Below are 15784 nucleotides of genomic sequence, written 5' to 3' on the forward strand. Positions count from 1 at the left end.
AGATGAATAAACTTAGCAGGTTACAGACATAGGAATAGTCACACTAAATACAATTAAAGGCACTTGTTAGGAAAAAGGCTATAATAGACTTGTTGACACTTTTCCCAAAATGTCTGTCTATAGCTGGCTACAAGCACAGAATGCAAACCATAACAACATGTGAGTGAAGAACAATAAAGCTAATTCACTGATTTTCCAATCATGTACAATGTACAAGCCTCAGATCAGGTCCCAGAATTAAAAAAAATACTGCATGAAACTGTTACTGATGATACTTTAGACAGTTGATCAGCAGTAAAGTGCTGTTTTTTTAAGAATGCATTATAGTTCAGTTAAAAAACAGCCTGTGAGCGTAATTTAACAGGTTTTCTTTTGTATTAACAGTAAAACACTGTTTTTAGCAATAACAGGTTAATACTGTTGAAATCCTGCTGTAAATTAACAGCAATTGTTTACAGTGTGCACATGCTGCAGGAACAGGCAATAAACCGATGAAACACGTCCACAAACGCACCAAGCACAGAAAAAAGGCCTCTGCGTAATTACGCGCAGATATATTCACTGTCTATAGAGACAATTAACCACGTCATGACAGATTATAGACAGAATCCTATTTTGCATATAGTTCTGGAGCTTTATGTTTCCAAACTAATTCCAGAACACCTAACATTCTAAATGCTTTTGTTTTAACAACCACGCTTCACGCGTAAATCCCGTTTTATTTGTTAACAGATTCACTTGCAAACGAGGTGCAAAGTATGAGAGACTTTTTCTTGAAGCAAGCCGACCCTTTTCGTATTCCGTGTTCACACCTCAAGGTCGCACTTCACAGCTAATTCCGGTTACAAGGAAACTCCAACAACCCACAACCCCCTCTGTGACAAACAGCCCTCCACACATCAGGCACCGCTGGCTCCTCAAATTACTACAGGGAATTCATGTTTTATGTGATCGAGTCATGAGTCTCAGGGAACTATAAGTTAGCAGCCCGATTAAAAAGTCAGAGTTTTAGTTTTTATACAAGAGGGTGTGCTCAGAAATGTTATGCTATATGGAGACACTTTTTAATCTATATAGAAAAATGGATACAACTGACATTGAAGTTTTAAACTGCTGACCCCATATTACATATAATTCACAACTGATACTTAGTTTTTTTAAATTTATTTATTATTATTATTATTATTATTATTATTATTATTATTTATTTTTTAATTTATTTATTTTTCTGTTTTATTTGGTCCTTTTCTTTTTTTTAATTCTTTTTTTCTTTTCTTTTTTTTCTGTTTTTGTTTTGTATATGTTTCATTTATGTTGCTCTCAGATTTAATTAATTTATATGTATAAATGTAATTGTTTATGAAATTAACTCTGCTTATTTAATGGTGCAGTAATATTGTTATAGGGATGGGGGCGGGGGAGGGGGTATAATTTGTTTATACAATTATTTATTGGATTTTGTACAGAATACCAATAAAAAGACTTTGAGCTAATAAAAAAAAAAAATCTGAGTTTTAAAAACGCGTTTGGACACAGTCACTCAGATCCTTTAAAGTTTATATATTGTCACTTGCTCGATACTAAAATGAGCTGAAAACTAAATGCATTTTGGCCAAAATCAGTTGGTGAAACAACAAGACAACACTGGTCATGAATCTGAAAATGCCAGAATGCACTTTTTCCTCAAGATATCAATTCCAGGCTAAAGTCTGAGCTGTACTCCTGTGCGTCTGTTAGTCATTATAGTTGGATAACTTTATGCACAATTATGAGGAGCACATTCTTCTTCTTCTTCTTCTTCTTCTTTTACTTCCTCTTCTTGTTCTTCTTCTTCTTCTTCTTCTCCTATTTTATGCCATTTCTTAGTATGTTTCTGATTTATTTGGCAGGTGTCTGAGGGCCTATTTAGCAGGGCTGACTAATTGGCCTGTCTAAAAGTCATAAATGCTGATGGATGTCTCTGAAGCATCTGTTTATAGGCCACACAATATTTATGAGACAGTCTAATCGAGTTGGCCTCTGACAGTCCAAGGCTAGTCACTTCTCTGATTTGTACATAATTCAGCGTTCTGCTGTCGGTCAGCTGTCTTGTTTAAAGAAGATATCAAGTGTGACACTTGTTTTCCTGGCGTTTTGGTAGCTTCAACAGAGAACTTTACAGAGTCAGGCTGTCACAACAATGTGTCTGAATGAATGGCTTTCCTCTTAAAGGAACCTGTATGTGTGTAAGGCTTCCAACAATTTCTTCTATCAGGGTGATGTATAAAACTTCATGCACAAAGATCCAAGTTAGTGAGGAGACAGGTCACAAAGTCACACCATTTGAGAAGAATTTACTTATTGAGTTGTTTTATTGCTTTCACTTTGCGCTTTTTATGTTTCCATTTGAAGACTCCATTTGGTTGTTTTCTTTTATAACTTTTCCAGTCAGTGTTCATCCATTGTAGACTAGGTTACACCACTACATAGTACTGCATTTGCACTCAAGTTACTTGTGTGTGGATTATTCAGATTCATTGCTGCCCTCTTGTGGATTTCTGCAGAACAACAACTGCTGGTGAAAAATCTGTCTGACCACCAGTGGTGGAAACTATCTAACTAAAAGTACATTTATTTAAGTAAATAGTAAGTAAAATCTTCACTTAAGTACAATTTTCAAGGTAACTGACTATTTTCCATTTTCTGCTACGTTACACTTCTACTCCACTACTACTATTTCAGATGTAAATATTGTACTTTTTACTCCACTACATTTATCTGATAACTTTAGTTACAAGATAATTTATGATACAAATTTAATTAACAAATAAAATATGATGTATTATTATAGGTTAAGATAAGATAATGGAAGGAATCCACAAGCTAGCAGTGTGTAAAGTAATTCAAATGAGCTCCACCTTTACCAGCATTAAACAGTAAAATGATGAACACATTAATGCATCAATAATTGTAATCCAATCGGAATCAGTAGTATTTGCAAAATTAAATACATACAAGGAGTTTGACTCTGATTTTTATGCAGCTCTCTCAATGTACTTACACATAAATATAAATTACAGCTAGAGACATGGACAACAAAGCTGGACAAATAAAGGTGAATACTAGACAGGACTGTTATGTACACAAGTATGTGACAAAATATGTGTATATGTAAATATTTTATAAATATATATATAAAAAGCACCAATGACCAACAATAAAATAAGAAATAAAATATAACATCTATATTCAAGTCAAGTGTTCTGGATATACATGGACTGGATGATTAGTGCATTAAAGACTGTAAGCATATTAACAGGATAGTTTTGGTGTTCGAGGGTTATTCACAGTGTTTGACTGATTTAAGTGTTCATCAGAGTGACGGCCTGAGGGTAGAAACTGTTCTTGTGTCTGGTTGTATAATATTGTCTGTATCTGGTTGTTATATTATACACATTATTCTGAAATGGGACATTCTGCAAAATGGGTACTTTTACATTTGATACTTTAAGTAGATTTTGATGTTCATATTTTTGTACATTTAGTACTCAAGTATAAGATTCACTTTTGCAACCTGCTGTTCCACTGATTTTATGCAATATATTACAAACAGTCTGTCCATTTTAAGGTTATACTTTCTTTAGCAGTTCTTTTAAAAATTTCATTAGACAACAATTAGTTGCACATATCTTACAGTAAGTCATGTCATTAGGAAAAATCCTTATTAGGGCTGTCAATCGATCAAAATAGTTAATCGCGATTAATCGCAAATTAATCACACATTTCTTTATTTGTTCAAAATGTACCTTAAAGGGAGATTTGTCAAGTAATTAATACTCTTATCAATATGGGTGTGGACAAATATGCTTGTTTTATGCAAATGTATGTATATATTCATTATTGGAAATCAATTAACAACACAAAACAATGACAAATATTGTCCAGTAACCCTCACAGGTACTGCATTTAGCATACAACATATGTTCAAATCATAACATGGCAAACTGCAGCCCAACAGGCAACAACAGCTGTCAGTGTGTCAGTGTGCTGACGTGACTATGACTTGCCCCAAACTGCATGTGATTATCATAAAGTGGGCATGTCTGTAAAGGGGAGACTCGTGGGTACCCATAGAACCCATTTTCATTCACATATCTTGAGGTCAGAGGTCAAGGGACCCCTTTGCCATGCCAAAATGCTCAAGCCAGTTTTTCCTCGCCAAAATGTAGCGCAAGTTTGGAGCGTTATTTATCCTCCTTCACAACAAGCTAGTATGACATGGTTGGTACTAATGGATTCCTTAGGTTTTTCTAGTTTCATATGCTGTCAGTATCTTCTCTAGCTTTAAAACTGAGCCCGCTACAGCCTAAATCGTTAATGTGTTAAAGAAATGATTGGCGTTAAAAGGAATTTGCATTAACGCGTTATTATCATGTTAACTTTGACAGCCCTAATCCTAATATAAATTAGGTTTTCATCCTTAGGTGCATTTCGAGGCACCTTTTATTGAATTTACAAAAAATAAATGGAGCATCAAAATGAAAGAGAAACCGCCTGATTTACCATCAATGATGAGGTGTCTTTATGTTTCTCAACAATCGTTATGAAAATGTGTGGAAAAGAGTAATCACTAGTCAAACGTTTTTTTGCAACATCCTCATCCTGGTGAGTAAGTAAGAAGGAGGATAAGAGGAAGTTTGAGGAGAAAATATCTTATGCAACTCTGTAGTGAAAGTAATGTCATGTCCTCAGGTGACAGTTATTGAGTGACTGGCAGTTTGTTTGAGGATATCTTGAACCATTTGAATGCACGTACTCGGCTCCGATTCAGAAAATAAGCTCATGTATCAGCATGGCTGCGGTCGTATAGTGTATTAATTCTTAGTAAGTGAGTTATTCAGATTCCCATCAGTTCTAGTCAATGACAGTCGGATGTTTAACAAGAACAGACTTATTCAAAGAATAATGGAATGAAATAAAAGATGAGCTGTATTTGACGGTGCTTTAATTTTACCTGATGTTTATTAATTAACCTTAAGGTCATAGTGGCTTTATCACATTTTATGTTTGATTCACTATGTAAAGTTTCAATTATTTTCCATTCTGATATTTTAGCAGTGATATTCACTGTAAAAGTTTCTTATAAGGTCTTAAATTGTGTTTTGGATATCAAATTAAATTTTTCACTTCTCATATAACTTTATTTACAAAATGTCAGTGCAGTAATTCAGTGTTTGACAGTAAAATAAGTTGTGTAGTGCATTTGGCTGAAGCACAGTAAATATACCCTCCATAAACAAACTGCATGTGAATTCACTAGATGGCGCAATTGAGTTAGTTATGAGCCGTGCCTGGTCTTCTCATGGATGCAGGGAATGAAAGGATGGATGCATGATTGTGTCTCAGTGATGAAATATGTTCGTAATGTGTAAGGTCAGCATTTTTTTTCATCCTGTGAGTCTGTGAAGTTGCACAGATGTACATTGCCCAATATACTGGGCAAAAAAAAAAGATTGCCCAATATACTGAGAATTTATAGATTGCGTTGCAAAAGACTGACAAGGTGACTGTGAGAGTATCCAGGATGTTTTGAAAGGTTATGCTTGGTTTTCTGGGGCAGACCCAACTGCACTGTACTTCCAATTTGACAGTTGGGCAAATTATATAAGCCCTGAAAAAGCACAATCCTAACAGTTTATCTTGTCAGCAGAGCAGAGTTACAACTCTAAATCAAACTCTAGATAAGACTCATGACCAAGTTATCATCATAGACTGTATATCAGAAGTGGACGTAGTCACCGTGACGTCACCCATTGGTTTGTAGACTGCCGTTTTGAAGCCTTGAGTTCGGCATTTTGGCCGACGCCATCTTGACTTTTTGCAACCAGAAGTGACACAGGTGGAGCTAAGTACAACCGAATGCTGAATAAGACATTTTTAGGCAACCAAAAAGGTTACAATTAACTTTAATGAGCTGAAAACACGTGAAAGGGTGAAAGTTGTAAGACAAAAGCAAAACTCCCAGACCAGACAACGCCTGTGGTAGCGACCTGTCAATCACAAGGCAGCCACGCCCTAAAGCATCCCCTGCTTTATGGTCTATTTGACTCTAAATGGGACCATCATTTACTAATTGAACATCATGCTGTATTGAAGAAGACTTGAAACTAGAGATTGAGATCATAAACTCATGTTTACAATGTTTACTGAAGTAATAAATCCAGTGAGAAGTAGGCTCATTTTCTCATAGACTTCTATACAATCAGACTACTTTTTGCAATCAGAGGAGTTGGCCCCTGCTGACTATTAGAAAAAATACAAATTGAAGGCACTTCCACATTGGCATCACTTCTCAGACCTCGGAGGATGCCCACTGGTAATCACTTATGGAATTTGCCCAGTTGTTCCAAGTTTTCATTTTTTAATTACATTTTTAATCTAATGGTGTGGTTGCAGATTTCAACCAACTGAGAACCCCTCCACTCACTCCTCCCTTTCCAAGACTGCGGTAACCTGAGCTGCCGAGTGCAAAACCGTGGTAACACCGTTCTCCTCGCTCAGAGGCCATCTTTACCATAATAACGCTAATTTAGGAGCAATGGAAGTCAGACGGCGGCTGGCGGTACCACGGTTTTGCACTCTATTGCTCACATTACCGCATTTTCAAGTGTGTCGGAGAACTACGGTGGCCTTCAGGTTAAACGTGAAAGGCTCTCTCTAGAGCCAGTGTTTGGTTTGTCCATTCTGGGCTACTGTAGAAACATGGCAGAGCAACATGGTGGACTCTGTGAAAAGAACCCGCTCCCTATGTAAATATGAAGGGCTCATTCTAAGCTAACAAAAACACGATTATTAGTTTCAAAACACTAATGAAAACACAGTTACCAACCTTTTACATAAAGGGATTTATGTTTCAGTGTCATTAAAATTACTCCAGGGGTTACATTTGCCTATTTACTACAACATGTGATGATGGAGAGATGTGCACTCAGCATCTTGCTCACTCTAATTTCTTATTAGAATACAAAGTAAGAAAAGTCCCTTCTTTCCCTGAGCTCAGCACAGTGTACATGTAGTAGATCAGTGACAGTCAGCCCAAGAATTCAGTTTGTTGCATAACTTCATTGATGTTATTAAAGTGGCCGCAGTGTTTCTCTGCAGGAAGGGAGGTAAAACAGGACCATCTGCTACTATTTTTAGAGGAACGGCCTGCCATGGCTGACACGGGCACGATCCTTAGTTTGTCATCTGTAATGTAAAACACATGTGAAGCAGGATGCTGCAAACACAAGTCATGTTCGTGTTTTGATTCATTCATTCTGGATACGACAGAAATAGATGTTGGCAAGATTATGAAAAAAAATGTTTCTGATTATGAGCATTTTTGCTTTATTTTTAAGAGCGAAGGAACATGTTCTGCATCCTGGGGGCAGAGGCGTTGAGGAATTTAACTTTTTTTAAGTTTCACTGTGACATTATTCTGTAGAAAATTAGAGCATTTTGTATTATTTGTTGCACGGATAAACATTCACACAGGAAGTGATTTTCAGCCATGCCAGCAGCTCTGTGAAGCTGTACTTACCATAGGCATATATGCTCAAAATAACAATGAAGACATGCTGATTCGAAGCAGATGAAAAGTCAGGGGATCACCAGAGTGATTAAAAGTCATCCTGACTGAGGGGAACATGTGTGTGTGCGTGTACCAAATTTCATGGCAATCCATTTGTCTATTCAATGTTGTTCATTGCTGAGATGTTTCACAATAATACACAAAGGTCAACCTCATAGTGGCGCTAGAGGAAACTTCAGATAATCATCAAAGTAAGTAGGATTCATCCTCTGGGGAACATGAAGACCCGTACCAGATTTCACATCAATCCATCCAATATTTGTTGAGATATTTCAGTCTGGACCAAAGTTTTGAAACCAACCGACCCATAGTCAGTGTATTACCTACAGTAGATCGCCCCCAGGTTGGAGGAGCAGACAGGAGCACCGGCACCGGAGCAAAGCAATACAGTGCTGTGGACGGGGACGGCAGAAAAATATATTTTCAGCCACCTAAAAGAAAGGCTCACCTAAAAAAAACAAAAAAAAAAAATATCTGTTTAAGTGTACGCTATATTTAGAATAATATCTGACGGCGATCTGAACTGGAAGTGAAACTTACTTATACTATTTTTATCATCTGAGCCCGCTAGCATAGGAGAGAGCATAGATAAGTTTCACTTTCAGTTCAGTTCCTCATCGGAAAGGAGAAGGAAAGGGCTGTCTGACGGTAAGATAAAGCAGTGAAGATATATATATATATATATTTTTAGGTGAGCCTTTCTTTTAGGTGGCTAAAATATATTTTTCTGCCGTCCCTGTCAACAGCACTGTATTGCTTTGCTCTGGTGTCGGTGCTCCTCTCTGTGTCTCCAAACTGGGGGCGTGCCGATCATCATCTACTGTATGTAATACACTGATTATGGATAAGTACCTCATACAACCCCACTTCAAAACTACCCAAACTATCCCTTTAAAACATTTAAAAAGAAAAAAACAAACTACCTACAATTCTAATTGACACAGCAAACAACTGAAACCAGAGAAAAAACAATCTGGGATCTCGTAATATTTCATGTATGATGTATGGAAACCTAAGTCACAAAATGCCACTGTAGAGATGCACAGATGAGACGAGGCCAGAGTGACAGACACTAACAGGAGGTTCTCATGTCCCACGTTTGGACTCGTCGAAAATGTTTTCAGTTCGCCAAAACCAGCGGCAGCACCGGAACCGGACAGACATTTCACAGAAAGGGATTAACACACAAAAACATGCATCTGAGCTCCAAAATAACCCCACCATGTTCACATTCATTATGCCACTGTGAGCAGCATTTTTCCCAGGCCCTCCTGGTGCATAAGCACTCTATACACCCGCCACCCCCCGCCAGAGAGGTAAACAATGGGGGCAAGTGGGTGAGCTGGTTTCACTGCACTTTTGCCTTTGAATGGGCATTGATGAATTTGAAGACTCCCGAGGGTGCAGGGCTGACATAGCTGTGCTGCCTGGAAACTATTAGAAGTCAGATCTACGTTGGCTCCGTGCAGCTCATGTTATCACTAAACCGTATGGAAGCATGATCAGAAGCGCTGTCTTATCTGATAAAAGTCTATTTTCTGTTTGTCATCAGTAAACAAACCGGGGATGACAGAAGGGGAACACATGCTCTGAATAAAGTAAACGTTGTGCAACATTTCTTTTTTTTAAAACTTCACTGGCATGCCAGATTGAAATTTAAATTCAGGACGACAAGAATAGGCTTTCTGATGTTTCCTTAGAAAGTGTATTTAAGAGTCCCGGTAAAAAAAAGAATTTAGTTAGATTGTTGTCTCTAACTCACAACACATGAGTTGCTCAACCAGAACAAAATGCCACTTTTTGATTTCCTGAAGTGAGTTTAAAGTTCTGCTGCTTCAGCAAAATCACAGATCCACTTGGTACCTCAAGTTGTTCATGATCAGCTTTTAGTGCCAGCGGCTAAAGGGACGGCAATGTCGGCCTGTCTGTCCACCACTTTAGTTCAGACTGAAATGGTCACGGTGCTGGGAATACTCAAGCAGGGAACGTTTCAGCAGGTGGAAGAGTTCAAACCGGCAGAAAGTCCAGCAGGCAGGTTACAGGCAACAGAACGCCACATAACTACGAAGACAAACTGACAAGGAACAAAGGAACTGGGCTGGTAAATACTGTATGTAGTGAATGACTGAAGTGAGAGCAGGTGAGCAGAAGGTCTGGTGAGAGCAGGACCAAAGCTTCGGTTATACTTTCCATAAGGACGGCTGCACGGACATGAGCTGACGTGGAATTGTGAGGAGGAAACGTGTGGATCTTGTATACTCCATGCGGGTTTCTCCTCGCAGCAAACAGACACTCACAGCTCCTCAAAGTTCTCCATTTTTTCCAAATTCGGAAAGGGCCGTGTCCAATGATGTGACGTCACGTTGGACACTTGCAACCCTCACAGATGCGGCAAGCATAAATCACACTTAGGGTACATGTCCACAGGGGTGTTTTTCATCGCGAGGGATCGCCTCACTTCCCAGCATTGGATGCTTGATGGGCTGCCACTAGACACAAGGCGCAAGGCACCTGATTGGACGATAGCTTTCCCTCGTGGGCTGCTGCTCCCAGCTTTCAAACCGGAACTAACATGGCAGCTCGTTTGTAAACTTTCTGCTCTTATTTCGCAAAAATAGTTCACCGAAATGTGTTTCTGAAAACATTTGATGTGAGAAATAAGCCACGCAGTTGCTGAATCTGTCTTCATTTTAGATCGACAACGCTTAGTTTACAAGCTTCTCGGGAGTTTCCAGAGGCAGCGAGTCGCGTCGAATGCTCGTGATTTGCATTAAGTAGCCTAAACCTCAACTGTATGCAAATGAGGAGCAGCCAACGTGATGCCTGATCTCTCGAATCACGCAGCCACGCTACCAGAATGCATTGCACTGCTGCTTACATGGACAATGAACTCGAAGCGTGAAAAAGACGAAGGCTGTGGACATGTACCATTAACGAGGCACAGGTGAAACTAATCAGGGCGGGGCAAACATCCAAAATAGGCGGGACAGTGACACCGAAAGGAAGGAAGTGAATTGACGAGAAGGGACAGGCGAGTAACAAAATAAAACAGGAAACACTAAATATGAATGGAAAACACGGAGCAGGTTTTGACAGATATATCTCAACAACTATTGGATGTATTGCCATGAAATTTTGTACAGATATTCATATTCCTCAGAGGATGAATCAAACTGACTTTGGTAATCCTCTGATCTTTCCTTTAGCGCCACCATGAGGTCGACATTTGTGGTAAGATGGATTGCCACAGGCCCTTATGTCCGGCTCCCAAAGAATCTTAATAAGTACTTTGGTTTATGACAAAATACCTGCAAAACTAATGACACTCCGATCAGTCTCAGTTGTACTCTGTGCATGGGGAGAAAAGACGAGTACAACTTGCAACAAAGGGCCCCAATTAGAAACAAACCCAGGTAGGCTTGCCGCGGTAGTGTTACACGGTGTTCGGGCATACACCTATTTCATTACTTGTCCGTTTTTATAGAAATAAACCCATTTAGTTCATTTTTGTGTATCAGTGCCGCGTTATCAATACATACAATATGTACATAGTCGGACGATGGACGCTACAAACTAAAAGTCAAAGTGTCTGCCTGTGTGCATCCTAACCAGTACGCTGCAGGACACCCCCATTGATGCTGTGTAAAAAAAATGTTTTTGACCAAACAAACCGCTGGCAGATTTCACTTTTTTTTGCCTTGATATATAGGTTTTGTTGTTTGATCTTTTAAATAAAATATTTCAATCACACTTTTCTCCAATTCAGCTCCTTCATCATGTCAGACGTTCATATAACTAATACACATGACAATATATTGACCTGCTGCTGATGTTTGTTTTTTCCCCTTCGCCCTTTGAACTACGTACAGTGGTGCTGAAGCCCATTATAGAAGAGTCTTTATTTAGCTGGATGTGTGTTATTGGCTTGGACTTTGCTTGTTAAAGGTGGACTGAAGTTAGGGATCTTAAGGGGGCAGTATCCGGCTCATTGTTTTGCATTTAGGTGAGAGGCGCGGATGTGGCCTACCCACCATTCACCTTCTTGGGCAGGGGTCTGGGAAAAGCATTATGTGACCGTTTATATATGGAAGAATGGAGGGGGGATGGGAACCTTTGCACTGTTTGGTCATTGGCCCCAAATCAGTGTATGATAGGATTTCAAGCTGCACAGATTCGGTTGGATTAGTTTCAGATGATAATTCATTAATGCCTCTTTTTTAATGATTAATGGAGTGTTTTGCAGCTTTCTGTTTGCTTTGGGAAGAGGCTGTGGAAGTACTCAAGGAGGGGAGAGGTCTTTTTCATGAATGTAATTGTTTAACGAGGGAAACAAAAACAAACTGCACAGTGGGTGTGGCATTCAATACAAACAACATTTCTGAGTATTAAACCTAATATCTTTGCACTTTTGTTAATTAAAAGAGCCTCAGATCAGATCCTGAAGAGGGCATCCCTCCTCCGTTGCTCTTCCTGAGGTTTCCCCTTTTTTCTTATCCAGTCTAAGATGCGATGTGCAGTCTGTAAAGCCCTCTTTGGCAAATTTGTGATTTTTGACTTAAACTGTCTTCACTAGTCAGCCTTATAGGATTCTAGTTAGAGCCAAAACACCTTGACTCACATCCTGCTCTGGTAACAGATTTATGCTCCCACATGTTTTATTAGTAATACTTCTGATCATAGAACAATAACGAGGAGTCATCCAGGTCACGGCATTGTCATTTTGTTATTCAGTGGTATTTCTCACCTGGTGTTTTGTTCATGACACGGACACAATTAGAGGATAGGTTCACATTTTTTCAATAAATGCTTCAGGAGTCTGAGTTAGACAAGTTAAGTGGATATCTTACAAAGTTTCCCTCTTTTTAGTATGTGAAAAAATGTGAAATGTGAACTTATTCTTTAGTGTTTTTAAAACAGCAGCAGAGATTTATTTAGCAGATATTAATTAAAGACAGAAAATACAAGCAGAGGTGAGGAACAAACTGTGTTTTATGATTTCTTCTTCATCACAAGTTGCCTATTTTATATGCTATAGTCTTTGACGTCAAGGAAACTGGATAGATAACTTTGAACAAAACTCAAGTGCTGTACTTAATTACAATTTTGAGGTACTTTACCCATTTTATGCTACTTTATACAACACTTCAGTTCAAAGGGAAATATTGTACTTTATACTCCACTTCATTTGACAGTTTAGATTTACTTTTCGTATTTAGATTATTAATACAAAATAGAATATTTAGCTCATTTTAATGTTTGATTTTAATGAATGAGTAGTTTAATAAACAGCTTTCACTCAGTAGCAGTGTGCCCTCAGGAAAGGAACCCTCATCCTTCTGCCTGTATGGAAAACTACTGTGTGTCGATGCAGACACACAAACATGACAGTCAAATCCCTCCCCCCTCCAACATCCTTCCCTTGTTTGTTTGTTTCTCATATTCTGGGAATAGTCAGAGATTGTTGATATGTGTTTGGATGTAATGTAACTCACCTTGCAGTAAACATAGTAAATCCTGTCAGGACAAGCGGAGACAGTCCAGGGCCCAACCTGTCCTGTGGCGTGTGGTCCCCTCCGACACACCCAGTACCGGTAAGCAGGGGCATTGCGCTCCCATAGGAAGCCCCGTGCGTGGCGTCCTCTGGTCGTGACCAGGATGATTAAGAGTTCCTTCCTTTGCTGTTTGGCATTGTCCCGGTGAGCAGACAGACTGCCGACACCTTGTCCTGGAGGAGGAAGTGAGTCTCTCACAGTCCAAGGAGCAGCGGAGGGGCTGACAGCACGGTCCAATCTAAACAGACGTTTTCATTAATACAAGGTTTGAGAATTCAAATGGGAATAATTAAGGAGCACTTTGATTCTGTGAATGAAGTTTGCTGCAGTTAAGAATAGTCTGAATCCTGCGGTCATACCTGTTGACTGTACAACAAATTGCTCCTAGGGATAATAAAGTTTTCCTTGACCTTGTTTGTGCCAGGGGTTCCCACTTCCCAACATGGGAGTTGGGATCATCTAAGGGGCGGCAGGATAAATCTAAGGGGTCACGAGATAATTTATGGGAAATAAAGGGGGAAAAAAGATATTTCTGCAACACAACTTTTTTTTATTTTCCCACTTTTCTTTAATTTTTGAACTACTGGATTACTTTACTATTTCAAGCCTCAATAAACTATTTAAATTAATTGAATCACTTAATTAAAAAACACTCATAGCATAATATTTATGTTGTTCAGAAAACTAAACTAATCTAAACGAAAGCACACGGAAAATGCGCACAGGTCTGTGAGGGTTTTAGCTGAATTCATACTGTACTTGTATTTTAGTAACATGTTAACATGCTGTAATGTTATCATTTGTCAATCATACTGTCTCCCTCAATATGCCTGTATTTACCCTCCGTCTGAAACGCCCTGTTTTAGCAGATTTCAAAGGAATTGCGTTGCTAGGCAACAGCTCTGGTCCATGTTTACTTCCTGTCAGCTGATGTCATTCACATACACTGCAACCGGAAATAAACTGGGACACATTTAAAACTATGAAATGGTGTATTATATTGTAGATTTGTAGAATTAAACAACAATGGCTACAAAGTGGTAGGCTGCGGGACAAAATATCAACGCGGTTACTTCCACTTGTGATTTGTTATCAATACACTGGCGCCAAATATTTTTAAAGGGACTGTTTGTAACTACTTACACATATAAATCAATCCGGGTCGGTGTCCCATGCTTGCTCGCGTGTGGCTACGCTGTTCAGACTCAGACTCCAACACAAACTACATGGAAGCACCAAAACCGCAAAGTTATATCTAGTGAAGCCCGTCTGTTAAACAGTGTTGGCCGCGGTCGGAGGACGTCTTTCAACCGGGCAAATACTACCTGCCTTTTGTTTTATCACAGTAGGAACTAAGTGGTACTATACACGTTACGTTACCTTAGTCCAGGTGGTTGCTCAGACTGGACACACTACTAAACTAAACACAACATGTCTCTAGAACACCTTGTAGAGACAGATAACCCAGCTGACAGCTAACATCAACAAGTTCCACTGAGTTACAGTACGATGCGTTCAAGTTCTTTTCAGAAAAAAAAGCAATATTGGGCGACGTCATGACGTCATCATGATGTGTTCAATGTGATCTTGTAAAATGTAGTTTTTGGAGAGAAACTTGAATAAATATAAATAGCCTATGTTTGAAGATGTTTGTCAATTTAGATTAGAAAGATTTTCGTAAGGCATAGTTGTATCCTTCCTTTAAACATTTTAACCCTAGAACTGTTCTGCTTTCTGGCAGTTTTGCCAGTTTATGGCTATTTTACATTAGAGTGTACACACTGTGCCCTTTATTGTACATTGTTTCATCTCAGTCGTCAAATCCAGTGAAACTGACACCACAATGCAGTGAATAAATAGGCCTACATATTTCCTTTATTTTTATGGGTATTTTTTCTTCTTCACTTACAAATATATCGTGATGTATCGTAGATGATCCAGATTAGGAAAAGCAAGGACAGCATTTCTAAGACTTGGAAACATCTGGAAGTCGACACATATAACTAGAAACACCAAGATAAAATTATACAACAGCTGTGTACTATTTGTCCTTCTATATGGTGCTGAGTGCTGGAGAATGACTGAAAGAGACGTAGGCAAGCTTTCCAGCTTTCACAACATCCGTCTCAGGAAGATCATGAGGGTATTCTGGCCTAAAGGAAGATTACAAACCATGAACTACACAAAACGACAGGGTGCTTGGACATAGAAACAATATTGATAAGAAGAAGATGGAGATGGCTTGGACATGTATTAAGGAAACCATCTGATGACATGACAAAAGTGGCATTGCGTTGGACACCAAAGGGAAAACGCAAAAGAGGGAGGCCCAAAACAACCTGGAGGAGAACCATCGAAGGAGAAATGAAGACCAGAGGATACAGCTGGAACAGCATTGAGAAGAAATCAAACAGAGATGTGTGGAGATCCTTGGTCCTTGCCCTATGTGCCACCAGGTGCAACAAGGACTAAGTAAGTAATCGTAGATGATACCATCATTATCGTTGGCAACGTATCGTGATAGTATCTGTGATTCCCACTATGTCAGCATAGTGCCTGATAACATTTGATATGTTTCCTCATATAAGCATTTCAAGTAATTATGAGTCAAGACTGCGAG

This window comes from Sebastes umbrosus, chromosome 9 (assembly GCF_015220745.1).
Source record: "Sebastes umbrosus isolate fSebUmb1 chromosome 9, fSebUmb1.pri, whole genome shotgun sequence".
Taxonomy (NCBI): Eukaryota; Metazoa; Chordata; class Actinopteri; order Perciformes; family Sebastidae; genus Sebastes; species Sebastes umbrosus.